We start from the raw sequence: 26,135 nt of genomic DNA, 5'->3' as shown, positions 1-26,135 counted from the left end.
TAAATGCGTTTGCACCCTGTGCTTTGGACTGTTAAAGTAGAGCCTGTAGTGCCAGATATTTTCCTCCATCACCAAGTTGTTAGGTAACCAGGATTTACTTAACCTGATCGTGCAAAAACTGATTTAAGCTGTGAGTATGTTTTAATTACTCACAAGCCAAGAAGGTCTTTTATTTGAGAGATGTTCAAGGTCTGTGTTTTTCAAATGAAATCAGTCCTCACTGGCTATAAATTCTTAGAGTGACGCTACTTCAGTCCTTTTAGCAGAGGGAGGAAAATTACTTTAGAAGAGATAACAACATGACAGAACGTTAATGTCCCAGTGAGAAATTTGCCTTGGACTCCTCACTGCAGTTCTGTTCCAAATGACAAATAACAATAAATACAACATACAGAATGAAGAATTCACAGACAGAAACCACTGATGTTCCAGAAGTAGGCAGCGAAGGTCAGGCAGAGACATAAGAGCTCCTTGATCACAGTGAGGTCATGAGGAAACATTGTTTTGGTAAGAAACTAGTTATTTTCATGACTGACCTTCAGCAGGATGGAAAAGTGAGTAAATGCAAAAACTGGGCTTCTCACAGCAGCAACAGTAACGGTGATGTTTGGGGCTGTCACAACCAAAGTTTCAACAGAAATGAATCGAACTCTGATCAGCTCCTCAGTTAAAGGTTTATTCATTTCCACAAGGTGCCTAATGGAAATAGCGGGTTAATTACTCATCTATTTAAATTTAATTAGAGCTGGAACGATTACTGGAAGTTAAAATGCCAAACTATTGAACTATTTGGACTAATGGTGAAATAGAACAATCATTAGTCAAGAAAATAATCGCTATATTTATCACTAATGAAAATAATTAGCCTATTATTGCAGCCCTAATTTAAAATAAATGATGGCAGGGTTATAGCATTGTCATGGTGTGTATCCCAAGAGTATGTGACATGACAGACATAAACAAAGTTTCCCATATACTGTACAAATAAAGTACAAATACATTTTGAATTTTACCATTGTCTAATATCTCAAATCCCAACTGTCAGAAAACTACAATACATCACGATAATTATTAATGTGTTCATGAATAACTCAGTCGTACTCTGAGGTACGAGTGATTTCAGTGTAACTTTCTGTGTGACTCCTGTGAGCCGCTGTGAAATTGATCTGAGATTCTGCTTGTATACAGCCCTGAGGCCCTATTTACTTCCAGGTCTCCCTATAAAGTTCACTTAAACTTTAACAAATTGAAGCAGTTGTACTATCCACACTGGTGTGTTTACTCTTTCACAGTCACAAGAACAATCAGGTAGAAACCAGCCAATAATCAGTCTCTCTGGAACTCCTTCTCTAGGTCAAGAATTGTGGAGTTTGGTTAACACAAGCTATTGTATATAACCCTGTGAGGCATCTGGATTTCTCACAAGCATGAATCCAGACTCGAAGCTATTTGCTTGCCACTGAACCACAGTGGTTTGGACCAATCAGCGTCCTATAAGGGAGGAACTACTGGCAGCAGAATTGTTCAGATACTGATGCTTGTATCAGAAATGCCCTGATACTGCCGAAAACACTGTATCAGGAATCGGTCAGTACACAAGTCTATGCACCGATCAGATACCATGCAATTTATTAAAGACCACCTCTGATGAAAATCAAGTTTTTAACCTTGTTAACATGTATTATATAAAAAACATCATATAGACAAGACGATGATGAGTGAAATAATCAGTCAACACCATGACTGAGTATTTCCAACTTGGAAATGCAGTGAACCAATGACAGATTCAGACAGCCGGGGATTCATATGTCACAAACCTGAGGAACGAATCCTGTCAACTTCTGGGGATGGGGGGGGGGGGGGGGGATGGGGGGAGGGGGGGGGGGCTAAATAAACCTGAAACCTTGTCAGTACAGAAAGCAAGAGTTTGCATTTGCACAACCACTAACACTGTCAGTCACTGCCAGTTACAAGCTAACGAACAACATAAACAAAAGATGCTAACTGTGCTAACTGCTCTGATCCGTCTGCTAGTCTCTGATTCTGGTCTCAACAGTCTCCTCATCTGAGTCTGGGTCTGACTGAGGCTCAAACATGTGGCTGAGTCTCTCTGATGTTTCCTCCTCTAACCATCTTGATGCTCTCTGCTCTTTCACCTGGAGACCTGGAGCAAGCAGGTGGTGGGCGGGGCCAAGGCCTGAGCCTGAAATTCTCAATGAGGAAGTAAGAGTAGAGAGTATTTTTACATAGTTTGAAACATGTCCGCAGGTCAACTTTAATAAACTTGATAGTGTCACACCTGGCTAAAACTGCACTTTTCCTGAAAATCATTTCTTCTTTGCTTCTCTAAAACATTAGTTTACACGAGACGTTGTGCTGTGCAGCCACTGGCAACTACTGTTTTACTGTTTAAAAAGGATGAACTGATTAGATTTTGGTGGGCAAAGGTCAAAGTTCAAGGTCATGGTGACCTCACGTTCTTGTGAAGGGGGAAATTTCATTACATCTGGAACAAACACTCACTTGGACTAAAGGATGAACTGATTGGAATTTGATGGTCAACGATCTAAGTTCAAGGTCACTGTGACCTCACAAATTTTTTTTTTTTTTTACCCTAATTCATACACTAATTATGACACAGTTTAACTCAAATGTCTATGAGGATAAAATAAATGAGTGCATGTGTATAAGTATTGCAAAGGAACAAATCCCGGCTTTTGCAGAAATCGTGCATGTGTGTTGAAAATAAAACACCTTATCACCTTTATACTGTAGATAAGGAGCCCATTCTGTGCAGACGTGGATATGTGCTTCACAGTTCATCTTATCACACACTCCAGGCGGAGGAGTCTTCACATAGTGACAAACAGCAGGATGACTGTACTTTGTTGCTTGTTCTCCCTATCACCATCATCATCTGGGTGTTACTTATGGGTGGAAGAGGCATACAGTCAAGATAATCAAGTGCGATGATATCAGGTGATTGATTCATTCACTGATTCATTCATTCATGAAAGATATCACCTACCACGACAGTAATCCCCTTTTCAAAAGGAGCCATATTTCTAACCATGTTTACTCTTTAATTCAACAGCTTTTCCATAATGTTATGCTATTAACGCACACATCCATGCGTGGATGCAAACATGAATGGACAGAGACCATAGCAGGTGCTGATGCTGAATACCTTTGCGGCTAAAATGATTGACAACGATGATGCAAAACACATTATCCTGTGGCCACAGAGGTAATTATGGTTTCTAATGTGGGACCAATTAGCAAAGCCCATCAAGCTGCACTGCTTCAAATGTGCAATTAGATTTAATTACATGATAGAGGTATAGCTGATCGCAAGAGAGGAGAGACCAAGAATACATGCTTATCTTGAAAAGGTTGTTCTGTCTTTGAATGCTCCAAATTGAGGCTGGTTAATATCAGCAAAGTATTTCAACCCATAAAGAAGAAAGGGCGCTCCAAATTTAGCCACAATGGGCATCTCTTCAGAGGCAAAGCACATGGGGGTTTGTGACCAAAATGGAAAGCCTCATTTGGCTCTGAGTGCTGAAGTGCGTGTAGAAAGGCCAGCCAGACTTGTTGGGATTTTTGAACAATTGTGTTTCTCCGCGTCTACACACAAGCCCTTTATGATAGGGACATCATTAAACGAAATGACAGGAGCTCACCAGCCTTTGAGAAAAAGTCAAGAGTATCTTACTGTTAAACTATAGACACAGCTTGTTCATATGTAACATAGTGGGGACCCAATAAAAAAAAAAAAAAACACACCTGTACTTTGGTTTGTGTTCATGTCTCTGCTGAGTCCAAAACCTCAAGGGAATACATTTTTTTTTTTTTTTTTACAAAAGTCAGATTCTCTGCTGGAAACCACAGCTGATCCACGTGATACACAGCCTGAGGTCAGAGCTCACTTTTGGTTTGACTGCCCAGTTAGTCAGACCTGTCAGCTCTGCTTTATTGTTGCCAAGACAGCAGTGATGTCTTGGGAAATAAAACAGGTGAGCTACCTTGGCTCAGTCAATATCGCTCGATTTTCCCCCAAAACAGTGGAGTTCCTTTCTCCCAATGTCTTTTAAAGGTCCCATATTGATTAAAGTGAGATGTCCATGTCTTTTTTGATTATAGTGCAGGTCTAGGTTCTATATTAATACTGTGAAAGCATCAAAGTGCTCAGTCCACAGAGAAATGCACACAACCTGTTTTCAGAAACTGAGCCTTAAAACAAGCCGTCAGGACTTTTGGAACTATGTGATGTCACAACAAAGCAGTCACCACTCTCAGCCATGCCCCAAGCTCAGCCCACCTGGACCCACCATCCAACCTTGCATGATTTGGTTTCTCTGAGTGTTTACCTGAAATGTGCTATATTTTGATTCAATTACTCAGAAAACAGTCAGCCAATCAGAAGAGAGAATCAGAGTCTTTCTTCTGATTGGCTCACTGACCTGTTGTTACTAGAGCTCCTGAGAGAGACCCACAAAACTGCAGTGAACTAGTCTTTGGTTCTTAAAAGTACAAATATATCCTCTTATGAATATCAACAGTTTAAATAAAACACAGGAAATATGTAAAATATGGACCTTTAAGTAGAGGGCTAATCCCCCCTAAACCATAACAAGGGTCGACAGCCTCACATGCTAAGGTAGTGTCCATGGGGCTGTATTAACAGGGACACTGGGTTCATAAACAGTTTACATGAGAAAATAGATTCATCCTCACTCTCAAAACCTGCTGGTTGTTGGATGTTGATCTGTTGATGTCATATTTACATGTATCCAGCAACAATACATACATCTTTTGTTACTGTTATTGATTAAGAGACCCCCCCACTGCAGAAGTTACATACTGTGCGTTTAAGACCAGTCAACAGGAAACATTAAAAGTTGAGCTGATTCAATGTGCTGGCACCAGCTGACATTTCAAATGAGAAAAAAATACTGTGCGCAAATCTGCCACCTTTGTCATTATGACATGCTAAAATGAAAAGTGTGCACTATAGCAACAGTAGCTTACAAAGACAGGCTTTAGTGAACAGACAATTAATCTATTAAAGTCTTTGTAAATTAAATGCACAGCGAGCTTGATAAAGTCTTGAATGAAAAGATCTTGTTTAATAATTTCACAATTAAACAGAAATTATGATGATTAGCCTCAACTAGGGTTAGACAATTCCTAACAAACTGGCATAAGGTAATGATGATGATGATGATGATCGTGATGGATGATAAGTGTATAGCTAAATAAAATGAGGCCATATGCACATTTCATCATACAGATCTTGACTGGTTTCAATTAGCCTGTGTTCCACATCAGGTTTTATTTTTGTTTTATTTTTTTCTTTTAATCTGAAATCAGATTTTTCACAACAGCATGGTCCTACGGTGCAGTCAGCCAGATTTAAATGCAAGAAAACAAAGGCAAACTGCTGGTCACAAGCACAAGTATCAGCAGTGCTGCTGAGTTTTACTCGCTGTCTTACTTTGTCAATATTTACTGCTCGTAGTTTGATCTCAACTCCTCTCGCAAGTTTGTCTTTTCCCTAATGAGATTTGCTCGGCTGATTCTTCATCTGCCGCGCTTGACGATAACCAGGAGCCATGCAAAGGCGAGCAAATCAGGGCTGGATCTGAACCGAGACGCAATAATGAGCACAATTTCACAGGCTCCACTGCAGGAGAGCCTAATGCCCTGTCTGTAACCTGCTGTGTAGTAATGACTGTGCGCGTCACTCTCTAATGCTACTTCCTCAAAGATACACACAAACAAAGATATGGAGAGATGTACACCCATGTGCAGACAAACAACAGTGTTGTTTAAAGTGTTTTCATTATGCTCTTTTACCCCACATACACTAATGGCCAATTATTTCTGCAGAGGTAAAATAAGTGTTTTAGCTGCAAAACCCCAGCAGACTTTGTCCTGTGAACTGTTGCTTCATGAAGGTTTGTGTATGGCAGGAAGAATACTCCAGTGGCCAGGGGGAGATGGGGTTCATCCACAACAGTCCATGCTTCTCTGCAAAGCTGACATTTGTAGGACCTAATAAAGTATAAAGCTATATTTCTTATTCTCTTTACATAGGAGCTGGCTTTCACCCTGGCTCTTACTTGGTGGTTTTTTCAGTAGCTACATTGCATTCTTTCCCGGAGATATTTATCACGGCTCTGAAAAGGCCTGAGAAACTGCAGATAGACCCCGTGGCATTAAAACTCTCAAATAAAACCAATAAGAGAAATTGTTTCAGGTTGAGTGCAGGTCATCTCCAGAGCAGATGAGACCTCCTTTGTCTCTTCAGACAACAGTGGCCCACTGTATGAACAGAGGTGCATAGACACAGAGATGTAACAGCACTGAGCTGGAGCAGAAATGACCAAACCATTTTTCTGTTAAAGACACAATCTATCTAAATCAAAACCACATCCAAGGCTGACAACGCAGGACTGGAGGGGAACTAGAAGAGCATGTCATTTACTCCACAGACTAACACTAACAACAACAAAATTCATGCTTTTAAAAGATCATTCTGATTTATTACAATTTGGATTTTTGGATTTGTCCATCATTTATATGAATTATTATAACTTTATACTAATTTGCTTGATAGCTGAAACCCAGATGCAGGGCGGCATCAACCGGGCAACTGCAGCAAGTATAATAAGTTAATAAATTAAAATAAGTGACACAAAAAATCTGATTAGAGCCTGAAACTGGGCCAATCTTACTAAAAGTTACCATTTGTTTTGTTATTTCAGATGCCTGCTGGGGTTTATCTTTCATTAAATATACAGATGGATGGATTAATAGACAGACAGATAGTATAAACATTGAATAAATGGTAAGAGAGAATGACATAAATACATAATAAATATTCTGTTTAATTAAAAAACAGATTATATTGCACAATTAGTAACTGCACTAATTGTTGCATTGACATCCACTGAAAAACTTGGCAAACCCAACTTCTGTTTCAATCAAAATTACGGTACATTTAAAGTAAAAAGTCCAATTAGAAATTGGAACAATTTCACATGTTGCTGTATATGTCTAGACCATACAAATATGAATGTATGCTTATATTGTAGACATAACATTCGTTACATAAATATATATCCATGCCAAAGCCTGTAAATATTTTTTTTTTATATACACTGGATTCCAAAAGTCTGAGACCACTTTCCCAGAATGGCAAGACGGACATGTTTACAATTAAAAAGAAATTTACAAGAAAAATACACTTTTTTTATTGAGCTTCTTACAATGAACAATTGGGTTCGACAGGAAAATACAATTTTCTGCCAGAGATGGAACAGTTTTGGTGATTTCAGCTGAGATATTTTGGTATTTGTATTTTTGTCAGCGCTCTTCCTATTGGTGATGTCACAGGTTTCAATGCACCAATCGGGATTTAGCAATATGTGAATAGGGCATTAGCTGAATTTTGAATGTTGAGAGTTTTTTTTTTAAATGTGATTGTTGTTTATTTAGTCATGAAGTTTAATTACATTTATTACAGAGCAATACCTAGAATTTGTGTTACTTTGTTTCTGATGAAAGGTTGTTTGCATCTGTCATAGAAGAATATGACTGTATTTGTCCTCATTTCTGACCAAGTGAGAAACACATAAAAGCTTATTTCTCATCTATAAATCAAACTCCAAATCTGATGACTGTAACTGTCAGTTCATATGGACAGAAAAATGTGAGTGGATGCCAAAATAAATTTCTATTAAGTTAGCATAGCATCAAATAGAGCGCCATTTGATAAGTTTTAGTCCCTGTGATTTTTAGAGACACTAATAATAATAATAATTTTGACAGTGAATAAAAAAACAACAACATAATCTTTACAAACTTGACCACAAATGATTTTTTTCCCCCCAAACCTCGACATTACTCCGCAGACCGGAGTGATGTCTGGAGCGTGTTTGGCTCATTAGCTGCTGAGGTGTTGCACAGGATGTTTGACTGGTCTTTGAACGTGTGGCTGCGTCGAAGTTTGGACTAACGTTGACATGCCGGTGACATCAAAGAGAATATATGAGAGGCTGCGAGGTACGGTACGTCATATTGAGGTGACAGAGCCTCCAGCACACACACTACCGCCATCAAAGTGTTTTTTTTTTTTCCTGTATGTGTGTGCGTATCAGAGGAAGAGAGGAGAAGAGAAAGAAAAGAGAATTTGTGACATTTTGCATTTGTCAAATGTTTCTTTTTCAGTTTCCAGCCAGTGTTCTGCCGTGTGTTTGTATTCTTGTGACTCAGACATTTCTTTGCCTGTACAGTGTTCATTGTTGCTACTTATATGAGAAATGTCAATAACAGTACTGTACTATTGAGCTTTAAAATAAACCAATAATAATTTTACACTGTTGTTCAGCAAAAATATAAAATTACAGTAATTTGTAGCCGTTCCTCTGCAATTATTTCCCACTTCCTCTTACATTCTAACAGCGGGGATGTGTGGAGTGCAGAGGGTACTGAGGATATGTTCAATGGGCTATAACAGCGATACTCCTGAAGCTGAATATAAATGACAATGGAGACGAACTTAAAACTTTGCCAGAGAGGTGGTGGCAACACTCACTGAATCATGGGAGAGGTATCATTTGCATAGCGGGGAATTATATAATTATAGTTAAACTATGAAGTGAGTCACAAAGGGAAACAATAGAGAGAGGAGACAGATGCGCATGTTAGGAGAAGGAAATATCACACTGGTGGAACAAGTGGTTTTTCTTTCTGCCGATGCCACAAGAGAGTGGGAGCAGAGGGAGGAGAAGTACACGAGTCTGTGACCTCAGCCGATAAAAATTTCGGTCCCCTGTGACAACCACCGCTGGGTTTTGTGATCTGCTGTTGCAGCGCGGCAGCCTCCATATCCCCTACGAGGATGTCCCTGCTGTCTGTTTACCCGCGCATACACAGAGAAAACAAAGGCCAGCAGAGGAGGTAGCTTCCCATCGAGACGCAGCGCCAGCTTTACGCTGACGTCTGCACTCTTAATCACCTCCCCGATTCACTGCCTCGTTCAGACCAAAGGCATTATCACACGCTTGCTCTCCCCGCCTCGCCCTCTGTAATTCTATGTCATTTTTGCATTTGCGCTTATATGTAAATAAGCAGAGATGATTCTCCGCGCTGCTGCGGATGTGAGTATATTTTTACAGCTGACTTGCAACAGCCTGTGGGGTCAAATAGCGAAACCATACGGTAGCCTGGGGGTGTGTCTCGCCAATTAGCGGACCACTTCTGAGCTCCATAATTCTTTGAGATGAGAGCAATTTGAACCTCGACATGGTAAAGCCAGTGAACGTGACTTGTTAGAGTATTTGAATGACAATGCCGACCTCGTGCTTTGGGTGAAATGAAACGGAAAATGAACAAAGCTCTCGCAGAAAACGTCTTAATAACTCTTAATTATCTTTGGCGCAGAGTGAAACACTAGTCATGAAGGACACACTGATCCCTCGTCACTGACGACACATATTATGCAAATATCTTCATCAATAACTTGGTGTGGGGAATTTAAATTGTTCTACAGGTACGAATAAGAATATGAATAAGAATATGAATATGAAATGTTGGAGATAATAAGTTTACTCCCACACAGAGATCCGTTTATTTGAAGGCCCTGTGAAATGAAAAATGCCTTTGTTCATTACCTCTACATGAAGATGTTGTACTCAACACCAAAAATATAATATAAGTGTTTCTGCGTGTGGATATTTTAAAATCTAAATTAGACTTCAATTCTTTTCCTACAGTAATTAAAGTGATCAACACTTCCATCATGTAAAATCTGCAATTTTACCAATCTCTCTAAGTTTTGCAGGACTAACCTGGGTCAAATATGTTTATAGAACAAAAAAAAAAACATGTTTTGTCATATACTGCTGCACCAATCAGGATTCAATATGTGAATCAGATGACAGTTTTTTTGCTTTTGTTGCCAGGCCAGTGTCAATCAAATGTAACCCACACACTCCTCATGGAGCAGATGAGCTGAGTTTTGACAGTTAAACAACAAATTAATTAACAGCACCCCAGGGTAGGATGTATTTTTCTTGCTCATTTAGTCATGAATGTTTAAAGTGAAACAAAAAGTTTTTGGTGGAAAGTTTTGTTTTGAAGGAAACCACAGGATGACATCTGTGCTGTATTAGACAAAAAAAACAACAACAATTGAATCTCAGGCCCTGTTCAGACCAGGTATTAGCATTTGTCTCTGGTGATCCAATCACAAGTGGTCAGCTCTAAGTTCAGGTGTAAACGCACCCAAGACGCATTGAGGATGCATTTGAGATCCGATCACTCAGACCACATGTGGCCACATTCTTTAAGCAGCGTTGATGCAAATGCATCCTGGGCCACATTAAAGGACCACCTAGTCACCTCTGCCATAGTCTGATTAGTCCCAACACAGTTTATAATGATCCACAAATATTTTACTATTTCAAATGGTGAAAGCCTCATTTCGCTGTAGAGAACGGACTCCTCTGTCAGATTGGTAGGTCTAAACTGGGCCTAAAATGAAATAGCTTTTTTTGTCTGCTACAGCGCAGACGTACATAAAGCCAAAAGCCAAAATGTTTGCTTCAAGCAGTCTCATCAGTACTCCGTTGTCGCAGTAACAAGCTAAACCTCCGACACAACCCTCTTTCCTGCTAATGTCTCCCATCCTATCTACCGTACCTCACGGAACGCCCGTCGTCTACTGCACCTTAGCTTGTTGAGCAAGTCAGTAAACATTCAGCGGGGAAAAGTGCACAGCTAATGTCAGTTTGCAGGCTAATTAGCTAATTAGCGGCTCAGCTGCAGCACATTAAGCAGCGTGTAAATGTACCTGTAAATGTCTCTTTGGTCCATTCAGCCGACGTGCCACTGTCTGCACCACTTTGTCTGTCATTACCCGCCCATTGCCGCTCAGAGGGACAGGATACTTCCTCAAAGACCTTTTCCTCTTCCTTTCAAAAAACATAAAAAAATATTACTAAAGGATAAATAATAAACCACACTGACATTATTAAATGGAAAACAAATGCTCAGGACATTTTCTCCGCAACATTTTTTTTTTCTTTCACTGTGAGTGCAATGCATGATGGTATATATTGCTTGGTTAGTGACCATTGGTTGTACATTTCTTTTCACGATGCACTGTACAATACTATGAGTTAATACTTAAGTATTCAGAGCAGCCTTCATTTTTTTATGTGATTCTGGATCTACCAACTGAATGCACTGACTGACTGAAGAACCTGTATCATAAAAAGGTTGTGGAATATGCTTTAAGGCCTGTAGAAATGGCTAGAAAAACACAACTGCCTCAATGAAAGTCAAACACTTCAAATGAAAGGAATGTTTCTTTCTTTCTAAAACTTCAAACATGGACTGCTCTGGTGAAGAACCTTCTGCCATATCTTTATCTAACGTAGTATCGTTAGGTCACTGCCGAGTTCAAGCTGAGCTGTTCAAAGATGCAGCGAAGCACAACATGACTGACGGTGTGGGAGTTGACCGTGATTGGTTTTTCTCCTGTGATGAACACAGTGAATGGTCCATCACATTTTCAGACATTAAAAAAAAAAAATTATTCCACTAAGTAAAAAGCTGCTTCAAAGTAACAAATACATTGGAGAAATGTTTTGGAGTCATTTGTCTTTTAAGCGTACGGGAGTAAAAATCAGATTAAAAGACCCCAAAGTACTCAAGTTAAGTACAGATACTGAAAAAATAAGTACAGTATTTGAGTAATGTACTTTGTACTTTGACAATGTTACTGTCCACTCACTCTATAGTGGATTTATAGGGACAAAGCCTACTTTAAAGGCCTTGCTCACACATGGTGCATGCTCACAGGTTATTGTGCCTGATTAAATCTATTCTGCGCTCCGTTTGGGTGTGTACAGACCTGAGACCTGAAAATAACTGCAAACAGCAGTGTGACCGTGCTATCCAAATGATAATGTGAAGCTTGGTGTGAAAGGTGTAAATAATAAAATGAATGACAGCCTAATTCTGTTTAGCAGCTTCAGTCTCAGGGTCCTAATTTTGTTCATGCTAGCTCACTGTCACACTGTCATGGCTTACTGGATCACTGAAGGAGAAAAGTGCCATAGTTAATGTTATTATGTACACTTGTGCTTTCCCTACTGTGACGAGTCAGACCGCCTGCCGCGGAAACAGCCAATCCTGTATATGAAAATAAAGAGGCAACACCTGTGTGTTTATAAACCCATCCGTAAGTGGGAGTTAATCATCTAACGCAAAGTGGTGAAAAAGAAAAGTCGTGCAATTACACCCGCATCATGACAGCGAACTTTCCCTCAGCGAAAAATTAATTACTATTCAAAACCTCGACAGTGCCTGACTCATTAAAGGCTTACATGACCCTAGATGTAAAGCAGTATATGTTACATGAGCACGAAGTGTGTCCTGCAGAGCCGGCGTTAAATTACATAGGCAGGTCATTACACTGTAAGGCAGATCATTTTCACTTCTATTCACCCAAGCTTGTTTTACTCCCTCCTCTCATTTCATGCACAATAACCTTCTCAGATGAAGGGCTTATAGCTGGAGTGATACAACGCATGAACTATTACTGAATATTTTATAGCATTTCCATATTAAATTTTTAATTACATTTTAAATGGGCGGATATTTAGAGATTCTTTTTAACCACTTACATCAGAAAATCCTAATATTATCAGTAGGTTGATTCTATTCAAGCTATTTTGGAGCAAATATCTTCACCAAAAGCCTTTCAGCAGATTTGTTCATGACATAGATTCAAACACGTTTACACTGCTCTGGGCTGTTGTCTGAGTTCAAAGATATGTCAGAGGATTTTTAGTGTTCTGGTGTGGAGAAATAATAACTGAGTGGGTGTTGATTATGCTTAAGTAGTTAATGGCTTTTCTAAGTAAGAATTTGATGAGTTAGTTGTTCTAAAATAAGCTAATTTCTACGGTGGCCCTGAGAGTTCAATGCACTGCGACTTAAGAAAACACATGCAAATAGACAACAGAAAACATCTACATCAATTTGACAACACAGGTGCAGCAAATACTCACAACACAACCAAATACAGAAAATTGCTGCAAGTAGCACAGACGACAACGAATGCGTTTCCAGAGGACACAAAAAAAATGCAGAACCTGGCTGGGACCCTGCTTTATGACTTTTAAAGTTAAAAGCACTGAATAAGCATACATGGATTTATTACAACAGAGACAGTTAAATATCTTTGATTATAATATGTCCATGCAAATGTGTCCCACTTCTGCTGTCGTCTATGCTACTTGCAGCTATTTTCTGTATTTGGTTGTGTTATGAGTATTTGCAGTGCATGTATTGTCAAACTGATGAATATGTTTTCTGAATTTGCTTGTGTTTTGTCTATTTGCATGTGTTAAATTATATTTTAAATGGGCTGATATTTAGAGATTCTTTTTAACCACCTACGTCAGAAAAATCCAAACATTATCACGCCGTAAGAATTTTTGTGGTTTAAGTTTGTGGTGCTAAAATCAGCTGATTTCTACGGTGGCCCTGAGAGCCACATTGATGAAGATGTTTTCTGAATTTGCTCGTGTTTTGTCTATGTGCATGGCAGCGGTCAAAAACAAACAAACAAAAAAAATCCTTCCCTCCTTTCCTAACCACTGTCCTAACCACTTTTCCTTGACCTCGATGGAAAACGGCATGAGGTCAAAGAAAGATGTGACGGAATATTCTGGGAAAAATACTTAGGAAAAGACAACCGCGCTGTGGAGAGATATAAAGATGATATGCTTGTTCTTCATGATGACTCCTAACTGAATTTGAAAAAGAAGAATTATATATTTATGGATTTGGAGCTCAGACAATCAAACAAGGATTTCTATTAGTTTTGGATCGAGTCACAAGCATAAAGCAGATGCTCTGTTGTTTCTACATTTATGTGAGTTTACCATGGTAAAACTACAATCATCCGCTGTTTTAAATGCTGCTGCAGCAAGGAATTGTTGGGACAGCATTTTCTCCTTTCCTTTTGTAAAGGAAGGTCCAGTGTTTCCTATGCTAAAGGAGATAAGATAGGACACCCTCAGGCTCCTTTCCTTATCATTTAGAGAATTTGACCAGCTCTTATCATGGCTGCCACTGAGATACTTCCGGGTCATTTCACCCATTTTCACTCAAAAAAAAAAGACTTTTCAACCGCAGCCCCTGTGTTTTCTTATGTTACAGTGTGTTGAGCTCTCAGGGCCACCGTAGGATTCTACATATTAGACTAATTGTGCTTTCACTAACCATCGTGACGACAATTTCAGGATTCGATCAACAAGAAAGATGAACATTTTTCTTATCATCACCCCCCCCCCATGTATAACCATCTTCTCCCAGCCTTGTCTGTATCTTCTGATTGCTATCGCACCTCCACACAGGTCCTCTGCAAATATTCAATGTCCCGACCACTCCTGGCAGTATCAGCACCCCTCCCAGACAGTTGCTGTCCAGATACACATCACACATGCACAGCTACTTTACCAGGGAATCTATTCATCGCCCCTGTCTGCACGCACATTTCATAAGTGTTATCGTGTTTGGCACGGCAATAAGTCGCCCTGGAATGAAGCTGCCATTTGTTTGGAGCCCATTTATTTTCTCATGAAATTGTATGTCATTACATTTTACTAAAGGAAAGACTGACAGAGACTGAGTGAAGAAATCTCTACAGGGTAAGAGAGGAGAATGAATAGATGAATGAATGAATGGCCTCATTTTCCAACAAGTATATGCATTTAAATCTGTCAGTCTGCACAGAAATAAATGAATGACTGACAGTATCTGTCATGCGTCCATCTGCACTAAATAAGTTACCACTGATTGTAAATCTTATTCATTTACCGACAGCAAAATAATATCATTGAGGGACACTTGTACAGACGGATGAGACGCAGAGTGGCGCCACTCCTTTCAACTGAGATACAGGGCGGGGTATGATAGCTGACTATCTCCTCGGAGCTGAAGGTCAGACGTGCACACATTGATCACACCCAGGAAAAGTGAAATTGAGAGACTTGTCTTGATTTTCTGGCGCTGTCAGCTCCCGTTGAACCAAGCCGGCGACGCTCTTTGACTTTTACTAAGGGAGATGGAACGAGTGAGTGAGTTAAAAGGAAAAAAAAAAAAAAACAAGAGGAGAAGAGAGAATGGAGGGAGGTAGGGGATTCTACACACCTCCTGTATGCTTTGATACCCAGCTCTGTCCTTGAGCTCGCCGCCAGCGGAAGGTCCCATGGTAACCTACCGCGGAAAAACATGGAGGATGGCTCGCTGAAGCATCCGCCAGCCACAGGGTAGGAGTCTAACCCTGCAGTGCAGCGGGTAGCATTAAACAGGTAAAACTAGTGCTGGCCATTTACTTTAATGTACTGTTACTGTGCTGCATGCACCCACCTGCTGCAAGTCATGCTGCCAGCACACATCACAGCCACCCACACACACACACACACACACACACACACACACACACACACACACACACACACACACACACACACACACACACACACACACACACACACCACCTTTAGAGTCTCTCTGATCTCTAATCTCTGTATAAATAGCATCCCCCTTTCTCCTGGTGGATTTAAATCAAAGCTGAATGCCAGAATAGTCAAAATAATACAAAAGATAAAGTTTGTTTGCGTCATGTACACACACACACACACACACACACACACACACACATACAAAAAAAAGTTTACAACAATCTGTCACCTGCTGCTTTTGAACGTGACTCAAACTCATTTCCAGATTTTGTTGTGCTCACTGCACTGTCGGTGCCTTTATTTGAAAGATTTGTTGTCTATGAGGATGTGAATAGGAGCAAACCTCAGCTCACACCTGCCTGAATTACCAACAGCAACCACTTAACACTGTGCTGATGAGTGTTACATTGTTTTTTTTTTTAGCATTCTGTGCGTGTTTGTGTGCACATAAAAGCTGCTAAACTGAAAAGGCTCCGAAAGGTAAAATCTGCCAACGTGTACAAGGCCGTCGTCTTTTGTGAACCCCGTCAGGTGGAAACTTTGTATTTCTAAAATGTCAGCTTCTCAGCGGCAGCCTTGTTTCCAGCCTTGAGCACCATGTACCTTTGACTCAGCCGGTGGCTTTGGAAATAGGTGTGAAAAGACTTAAGTTGTATAAATTTCTCAAACAAGAACAAAATATAGTCATTAGGTCAAGAATGCAGCTGAAACCTGCATTTTTCTGACCCTTCTTGGGAGGCAAAAATACATAACTGATCAAAAGATGGATATATTTACGAACTAAATATGCTTTATCTGAGGCTGTGGTGGATTGCCCTCTCCAGGCTGGGATGGAGTTTCTGTCTGAAGTCAAGGTGTTGAAGTATCTTGGGGTCTTGCTCACGAGTGGGGGTAGGATGAAGTGTGAGATTGACAGGTGGATCGGTGCAGCACCAGCAGTAAATGTGGGAGTTATCCCAGACCAGGCTGGCTCACCTGTGGTCATGAGCTTTGGGTAGTGACCGCAAGAATTTGGATTTCAAGCAGTTGAAATTAGTTTCTACCACCGGTGTTGAGTGGAGGTTGGACGTCCGGTGAATATGCCTCCTTCCGTTGGTCTTCTGGCCCGGGAACGTCCATGATCCCCCAGAATGAGGTGGAAAACATTGCTATCTGACCTGCCACCACCGCAACCCAACCCTGCATAGAAGAAGTAGTAGAAGTAGAATAAAACGGATGGATGGAATAAAAATATTTTACACAATTAGCATTAAACATGTGATAATATTAGGCTACGTCCACACTGCGTTTTTTCATTTGAAAACAGTGTTTTAAAACGATCTCCGTCCATAATATCACAGCTGAAAACACAGTTCCCATGACCATTCATGGTCATACCCGTTCAGTGTGGACTGGAAGCTGTTGATTGGCTGCGGAAAATACCACAAACAAGGAACAGCGAAGAAATGCAGGATTTAACTGCACAACAGCTGCTACCTGAGACAACAAGGTCAGTAACGCTTGTCATTCGTTATCCGCGTTGCTTTCACCACTGGTAGTAGAGGCTAATGAGACCCAATCAGGGGGTGTCTACGTCATCGTTTCCATAGGTCTCAGTTTTTGCACGTCCAGACAAGAACAACGCAGTTTTCAAACTTAAACGGGGTCAGCAGCATTTCCAAAAGTCTCTGAAACTCCGGAGTTCTGTGGACGGCAGGCATGAACGTAGCAAAGGTGATGCGTTTTAAAGCAAAACACAGTAGTGTAGACATGGCCTGACTCCTGATTCCTCTGTGTGTGGCAGGTTTGCTGCATCTCATTCTTTTGCTACAGTGAATGAACGTGCAAAGGTGAGAAAAACTCAGTCCTCGTAGCATCACCAACACTCCTCCTCCTTCTCCACTTCTCTCCGGGGCGTTGTGTCCTTCCTGGCAGCTGGGACTCTGGAGTCCCTTTTGCCATTTCCACTTCTATTACAGCCACATTCGCAACAGGGGCCCACACTGCACTGCGTATTTTCAGGTGTCCCTTGAAAGACAAACCTCTTCTCCCACGGAGAGCACATACATTCAGTTTACAGAGTGATCAAACAGCCCAACACCTCTATAATCTCTCACTCCCTGTCTGAGTCCTCCCCTATCTTCCTGGACAAGCTGTTAGTAATGAGAGTGGGGTCTGAGCCAAGCCGTTTGGGTGTGTAATCCCTTTCATAATGCCCTTCACTGAAGGGCCAGGGGTCATAAATAAACAACAGAGCGAACGGCGGCATGGCGGCGCAGACGGCCGGGAGGCAGTGTCGAGGCAGGCAGATTGTAAATTGGTCTCGCCCAGGAGCAGGGGTGGGGGTTACACCGCTGATGACGGAGGGGGTCACACAGTGCCATGGTGTGGCTGCTGCAAAGACTTATTATGCTGAAGGTGTGAGGGGTGGGGAGGCAGAGGAGAGAGTGCTGAATGGCAGAGCTGTCTAGGGGTTATGTTGACTGCTGGACCCTGTGATGATAGGGAGCTCCCGTGGGGAGATGGGATGGGATGGGGGGGGGGCCTAGAAACCGTGTCCCACTGCAGATGTACTCTTTGAGTGTGTGTGTGTGTGTGTGTTGGCGCTTGACTGGATGTGTATGTGAGGCCGTGTCTGTGTGTGTTCGTGCACGTCCTCCTCGTGTTGGTCTGTCAGCTGCAGGCGTTTCTCCTCCTGTAGCTGTGAGAGGAGCGGTGCACATTTGCCATCGCTGCAAGGTCAGAGCGGACCTGGTTGCTCAGGATCAAAATGGAGGACAGGAAGGAGGCAGGTAGGTGGGTGCGTGTGGGGGTGGGAGGAGAGTCATCATTGTCTCTGTGGGGGGGCCCCCGGGGACTTGAGCCCTTGTTGAGTCCTTGAACTCCTCTCTTTTCTGGCTGCTCACAAACACAAAATAAATGCCTGCCTTTGTGAAACACAGGCTACAGATACACAGAGGAAACTGCAGAGGAGGAGGACGCAGTGTTTCTATGAATGATGTGTTATGTGCTCTTATGCTATAACAGGCTGAGCGATTGTGAAAGGGGGCAGCTATAATTGTGACAAGTGAATTTCATTCTTGGGTGAATTAAATGCCTATCCATCAATCAAGTGCCAGTTATACAATCCCAGGCAGCCACAACAGCTCAGCCCAGCAGCTGTCTGAATCCAGCTCGCCTGGTTACAGGACACAATATAAATGATGTGCCAGAACCAAACACACCAGACACAGGACGCTGGACAAAGACGTGTTTGTATCTACCTGTGTTAACTGCACATATTGTACATTTTTACATCATCTCTACAGTATTCATCACAGAACAGCACTGATGTAAGCTTGCACTTACATTTGACAGCGACAGCTTGACCTTCACACAGATTTGTATTTACTACATGTCATTGTGCATAGAGTCTCAGGGCCTCTCTTCTCATTTGAGAAGCCTGAGAGAGGAGATGTAAAACGAGATATATATATATATACACACACACACACACACACGCACACACACACACACACACACACACACACACACACATCAAGATGTGTTTTTGTACTTAAATCTACAAATATATATCTTATGGATATCAATGGTTCAGATAAAACACAGGAAAAAGTGTAAAATATAGGACCTTTAATTCGATGTATATTTGAAAATTCTACACCTCTGTTAAGTCACATCCCAGACATGAAACTGACATTTGCCTTATAAGTAGCCATAACCATGCTCCTTCAGAAAATCAATCAACTATTTTGATTGTTTAAGTCCCTTTTTAAGCTAAAATTCCACGTATGTTTCCTGTGGTTTATATCACAGTAAACTGAATATGTTTGGGTTTGCACTGGGGGCTGAACATCACCTTGGATTCAGACTTGGAGATGGTGTTGCTACAGCTGCGACAGTGGATGTTCTTGTGCGAAAATGTTGTTACAAAGTTCAAAGACCACATGCGGAAAACCTAACCAAAACTGGCAGCCACACATGGGCCAGAGCTGGCTCTCATTTTGTCTCCAGGTGCCACAACACCACAGTGTCCTGACACTCAACCACGATCTGCCTGGCTTGACTGGCAACCAGGTTCTTATCCGTTTGCCTGTTTACTTGTAAATATTTTCTGTAATCATTTAGCAAGAGCTGAAATTAGCTAAAATTCAAAAATATTTGCATATTATTTAGTAATTTGACATAATCAATTTTTCAAGCAATGACACTAAAAACCATTCAAACCATTGAAACATGAGGATTTGATCCTCTTTATTTTTGGGTTTTCTAACACTAAAAATTGACTATCTTTGGATTAAGCCCAACATTTACCAATACCAAAAATGGTGGCCAGCTCACCTACAAATGATCTATTAGATCTGATTCGTCAACACTGGAAAATCCATGGTTAGCACAGCGATCTCTGATTAGTGCAAGCTTGATATTTTCTGCTGGTTTGTCTCTTGTCAGTCTATTTCCAGTCAGAGTTAAAATAACTGCAAGAAAAAGTGTCACTTCAACTAAAAGTGTGCATGCACATGCCCACAGCTGTGCCACAGCAAAGCCCCTTTACGCTGAAATTAGCCCTACAATTACTTTTACATAACACACCACCGACACAAAGTACTTAGTATGCTATACAACCCACTTTGAGCCACCAGAGATGGCTACAAAGCCTGCACTCCCACGGATAGGAGTGGAGAGTAAGCATGTGTGGCGGAGTGCTTACGTCCAGAAAACTTTGAAAGTTTAGACTTTCTTTTCTTTCCCAGTTCAGTCGAAGCAGCGAAACAAAAAAAAAAGTTCCAGAATGTAAAAGTGAATGTCAACATGTTTACCGAGACGGAGCCGAGAAACCGAGACTCACAAATGAACATGGTGGGAAAAGTGTGGCCAAGGACAGACACACAAACACACACACACACACACACACACACACACACACACACACACACACACACACACACACACACACACTGAACTCTTTCTTTCTTTGTCATTCTCTTCATCTTCTACCTCATTTTGACTGTGCTTTCTTTCTCACTCTGCTCTATTCTCTCGCTTCCTTTCTACTTTCTCTCTTCCCTTTGCTTTCAAAGAACAGGGGGGAAAAAATGAAAAATGACCTAGTTGATAAAGGCAGACGTGATAAATGGCCATAGAAAATTCTGCCTTTTGAACCTAGTTCTAATTTTATGCGGCATCAAAACACTATTGTGCCAAAGTCCAAACCCCCACATAGCAGTAAATACATTGCAGTGCATAAAAGCCCCCTTATGAAGTGCACTGTCAGTGTTTGGAGGGAGGGCCTATTCATCTACAGAGTTTAGCTTTATCAAAGTCATGCATGGTTAAGAGTATGCAATCGCTCATTGAATACACAAAAGACTAAAGAATTTGGGTTAAGGAGAAAACCTCACAGTCCATACACTCTGGCTAATTTCTAACATCAAACACACTGTTCAAAGGCATAGTGTCCGACTTGCGTGTGTGAAGACACCTCCAGGAAATGGAAAGTGTAGGGAGTATAAGAGAAGCAGGGGGTAAATGGTCAAAGCAGAAGTGGGCAAAGAAGATTTACTGTGCAAGAGGAGCAAATGCATTCGCTGAAGGTAGCTGCATGAGCAACATTTTTATTTTCAAATGCTTTTAGCTCGATACCTTGTCATCACCAGACGACCTCAAACAGGAGTGTCTCCACCAATGCGCATAAACCGCTGGCAGGCTTACGATCAGTCAAAACCGAAGTGAGTGGCCCCTTGAGGCTGCAAGGTCCTTTTAAACCTACCATACAATAACATCACAGGGAACAAACAACCTGCGTCCATTTTCCAACTCAGATTTGTCCTTTGGGAAGAACTCAAAGACAGGCCATGGAGTGGAGTCCTAAAAATCAAAAGGGTTTCTCCCTTCAGGAGATTTTTATGAAATTTTTACAATCATGACAAAAGACATCGAAAACATCAACAGCAAATTCTCACGCCTATCTGGCCAGTAGCTGAGAATCCTCACCCTGGACCAAAGTGTTTGTTAACAGGTAAACTGGACTTGACAGCTGTTAGAGAAAAGGTCAGGTGATCAACGCAATCATTAGGAATGGTCTTCTGGGGAGCGAGACAATCAATAACCAATTTAATGTCAATCTGGGAAGTAGTTGTTGAGGTACTGGACAAAGGTGTTGGACAGACCAGAAGCAACATCCTTGCTGCATGAAACAAACTAATTGGTAGAATCTGACAACATTTAAAGGTCATACCAGCAAAGGCATGAAAACATTACAACATGACAATAACATGACAATAAGGAATATAATTCTGTATTGTACCACATTGCACTACTCCCAGTAGTATTTGATAACAATTCCTAATGATATATGTATTAAAGGGGCTATTTGTAAGTTTTCTCTGCTGCCGAACGACTGTTCTTGTCAGGAGCAGGTGGTTGACAAGAGCTTCAGCCATTGTTGTCTTTATAATAGAGGAGGTTATGATTCAACTTCTGAGCAGTGCTACGTCTTCAGGCCAGATTGGAGGCTACAGACGCAATCGGAAAGTGACAAGACGGGCCGGGGTTAGCTGATAAGCGTGCTAACTTCAGTCAAATAAAAGATGTGATGAGACAAGAGTATATCGGTATTGCTTTCCAACCAACCAAACCATCCAAAGAAAAACAACTTGCTCAGTCATGTTGTTTAAGTTGTTCAGGTGGCAACAGTGTTTGCTACAGGTTTGATGGTGCTGAAATAGAAACTAAAAAAAGGACTGAACTGCCTCCTACAGCTGAATCCACTGTCACAACACCCCCCCTCTACTTTATAGGTGTGTAATGTCTCCTGACAGCCTGCACTCTGTTACAAAAACATTTTGTGATTAAGATTGCTGCCAACTGCAGGTTCAAGGTTTAGACTTCCCAGCGCCCTCAAGAAAACTACATTTAATGCATTTTAAGACATTCTCAAGACATGCAAACATCCAAAGGTGGGGTGAAAACCCTGCTGTCTTCGAGAGAGGGGGCAAGGTGCAATAAAAATCTAAATACGAGGAAAACAACGCACACTTTTGGAAAGGTTTCACGAAAGGTGACAGAATTAGTTGTGTAAAGAACAAGAAACAAGAGTTTAGGTGTTGATTCCTGCCTTCTGAACCACCTCCACACACCTGGCAAATCGCTGTGTGGAGTGGGCGTGCTTGTTGGATTGTCTCTTTCAGATAGTATACGGGGAGGGGGTTTCATATGCTGTTCAACCATTTAAAAGGAACTTCGATTGAAGCATACTCTCTCCTTTAAGCCCAGGGGCTGAGGAGGCAAACAAACTAAAATCTCAATTCTATTTTATCCTATTGGTTTCATGTCTGCTAAACTGTCTCCATGTGAGAGCAGAAGTGTGAACAAAGCAAAGTAGAGGTGGTTACAACTGCAGACAGCTCATGCTGGTGACTGACTGCTTATGGACGCCTCACAAGGATGTGTCAGCCAAAAACTTTAAATTAGCAGCAACGTGAAATACAACTCGGAGAGGGGGGGGATTCACTCCACCGATTTCAAAACAAAAGAAGCTCGCAACCTTCACTTTAAATGAAACCTTCATTTGTCAAGAGGCGCTCTGACTGGCAAAGACCGGCGGGGCTCTCTGCTCAAGTGGATATGTTTTACCACTAGACAGAAAACAGCCCTCAAACACTGCTCCGCTCTACACTGCACTGTTCTTCACCCGGTTCAAAGACCAGTGTAAACACGATTCGCTGCTTCTCTCACAGATATTAACCTTACAAACAGGAAGCAAACAGGAAGTGACCATGGTTTAACCTCTGGGGTAATCATAAAGCTTGTCAAGCCCACTTTACAGTCAAGGTTATACACTGCAGCTGTAAAACCTGCGAGCTGAGGGGGACACCGCCTCTACACAGCTTAAGAGCGGACTCATTGATTGATCTCACTGATATTTGATTTGTTTAACCTGCTCAGAGTGAGATGAGGAGTTGTTGAGGGCAAAGCAGCCTGCAGACAGGAAGAGGTACTGGACGTATTGCCAGTTTTACCGGACAAGCAAATACAACATTCCTCTTTAAACGAGAGTACATTTCATTAATCCTATTTTGATAATCTAGAACAAATTATTGGAATTATAGGCCAAAAAACAAATAAAAAAAACCTTTTGTTTCCTGCTTTCTGATGCACTCAGCTTTTTCGGAAAACTAAAATATTTCTGACATGCACCTAAAAATACTGCCTCCACCTCCACAGATCACAGAGAGCTGGACAAATGTGCAGTTTATCCACAGATCAAGAAAGTAGAAAGAGGAGGTGCACACACACCAGGAAGCTAACACACTCACTCAGTTAAGTCAGTATATATAGGCTTGGTATTTGTTTGGACTTGTGTACTTTTGGTTAAAAATTTTAATTACTGAGAAAAAGAAATGTAATATTGATCTACATTTATCATAAATTACAGTGCCGTCTTCATTAGTGTCCTCTTTGGTACCACCTGACAATGTTCGTAGAGTAATGCAAATGTTGTGAATTATCTGTGTGGGCGGAAACTAAAAATACCACTCTCCTCATTACCTCACAACTCCCATGGACGCCATGAAGGAGAGGCAGATAACACTAGCTACATCCACTCCTGTCTCTAATACAAGACAAACACATTACTAAGTGTGTGCGAGCTGCTGATGAAAGTGAATACAACAAACAAACAAAAAGCAGCGCTGGGCGGGAGTGGGAGCAGGCTACCTCGCTTCCATTTTCTGAGTGGAAGCTTGGTTACCTAGCTTAGACCTTTCAAGTAGAACAATGCATAGATAGCATGATGGGTCCCCTTAAATGTTGAATGCTATTATTTATGGTTGGCTAACACTATGTGGGCTTGTTGAAAAAGGGGAAGAAAGTTCTTGTACCGACCGCTGTATGATAGCCAGTAGCTAGATTAGGCAGTTTCCCAGCTGACTAGGCGTATCATTATATTTCCTGACAAAAAATGTGAGGAGAATTTACATTTCTGTTCCACTTTACATGGTAATGTTTACAGTATAATCTGATGATATGCATCAGGCTATACTGCAATGTTTACACGGGTCCTGACCTGTTTGTCTTGTTTCCATAATGACATTGGGCTATCGATGGAGGTAGGTTAAACTGGCAGTTCAGCTGATGCTATCAGACCTGTCTTAACATCACCATCAACAAGTTAAATGAAGGCCTGATCTGCATCTACTGCTTGACCCTGGTGTGATCTCCAGCCTGGTCGATACCAGATATGATTTGAAATCTTGTACATCAGCAGCTGCGGGTGAGGTCCTGTGGGGAAAGCTGCCGTGATTCACGTTGTCAGCCAAGACAAACAGCCTGGGCTTTAATTAATCACCCTTTCATCCTCCAGAGCACTTGTTTGAACCCAGACACACTTTATAAATCAACTCACACACGCCCAAAGAAAACCTGTGAGATGCATCCATGGTGCTCTGGCTTCTCTTTTCAAAGCGGTGAGACGCTATTGTTTGAATCAGGAGCCTCTTGCTGCTCACCAATTGAAACCCCACCACAGTTTCATTTAATCTGACAAGTATAATCTTCTGAGATTGCCCTTTCCCGCTGTGATGTTTGGAAAGCTTATAAAAGACTCACTTCATTGATCTGAAGACACTTTAAGGGGCCTTATTGTTGTTCTCATGCCATAATCACAAATAGACCATTTGAAATGGAATAATGCCAAACAATGCCAGTCAGTGAGCGAGTCAACCATGTAATAAACGCCTAATAGTTTTATCATTGCTTTGAAATTGCGGCCTATCTGCGTGTGTATGTGTGTGTTGCTGTCTTCCTGTCAGTAAATCTGTTGGTTCCATCAAAGGCAGTAAAGGGTGCTATTCTGGGGCCGGTTTCACAAAGATATTTTACACCGGTCTGTAGTGTTTGGTCAGTCTTAATTGTGCTCATACATTAGTCTAACGCAAGAAAGACTGTTTCACAAAAATAAAGACTGACTAATCTAAAGCCAAAAAAATCAGACACATTATCCCCAGGCTAACTCAGGCCTAAGACCAATGTTACCATGGTAACAATCAATGATACCTGCCCTGACCAGTAGCACCTAATAACTAAAAAACAGGAAAACATGGCTCATAATTTGTGGTTTGCAGTGAGGAGGGAAAGAATTTTTAGAGTGCACTGAGATTTCTTTCTTTTTATTGTTTCACTCTTGTAACTGTGGGATTCTTCCAAAAGGCAAACATTTTCTGCCAAGTTTTTTTTTATTTTATTTTGAAAGGGGTATTAATTTACCCAGAATTCAGTGTACCACAGCTCAGTATAAGATAGTCAAGAACTAAACTGTTTTGTGCAACGGATGAATTTAGTCAAAGTCTATCTTTGTGAAAGCGGCCCCTGGTCTTTGATGTTTCTGTTTTTACTTGCAGTAAGAGGTATTAGTTAACAGCATTTGTTTTTAGAGACTGATGAAAACCTGATAGTGTCTGTCATGAAGTGGCTTAATTGCAGTAGAGGATCATGAGAGGGCTCCAGTTCTATTTCCATTGTATCTAAGTGTATATTAACTGTCCTATATGGACCATCAAACTGACAGTCAGAGCAGGTGAGGGAAAAGCTAGCTACAAAGCTTTA

At 41.2% G+C, this 26,135-nt stretch overlaps 1 protein-coding gene across 10 annotated transcripts in view; it reads right to left on the bottom strand.

Moving 5' to 3' along the window:
* Window positions 1–26,135, bottom strand: part of LOC139609892 (beta-1,3-galactosyltransferase 1-like) — a 116,912-nt gene that overhangs the window by 33,410 nt on the left and 57,367 nt on the right. For 3 of the 10 annotated variants that reach the window (XM_071464934.1, XM_071464929.1, XM_071464935.1), the window contains one exon: window positions 16,527–16,730. The exons of 4 other annotated variants lie outside the window; for them this stretch is intronic. The gene's annotated coding sequence lies outside the window, so the exon portion shown is untranslated. Of the gene's footprint in view, window positions 1–10,861; window positions 10,983–16,526; window positions 16,731–26,135 lie in introns of all 10 variants that reach the window. 3 more of the 10 variants (XM_071464930.1, XM_071464928.1, XM_071464932.1) reach the window with 1 other exon arrangement.

The sequence above is a fragment of the Trachinotus anak genome, unplaced genomic scaffold (genome assembly GCF_046630095.1).
Source record: "Trachinotus anak isolate AG129_WGS33_773 ecotype Australia unplaced genomic scaffold, CSIRO_AGI_Tana_v1 ptg000026l, whole genome shotgun sequence".
Lineage (NCBI taxonomy): Eukaryota > Metazoa > Chordata > Actinopteri > Carangiformes > Carangidae > Trachinotus > Trachinotus anak.
The sequence above is the reverse complement of the archived record's forward strand: the minus strand, read 5'-3'. Positions and strand labels throughout refer to the sequence as shown.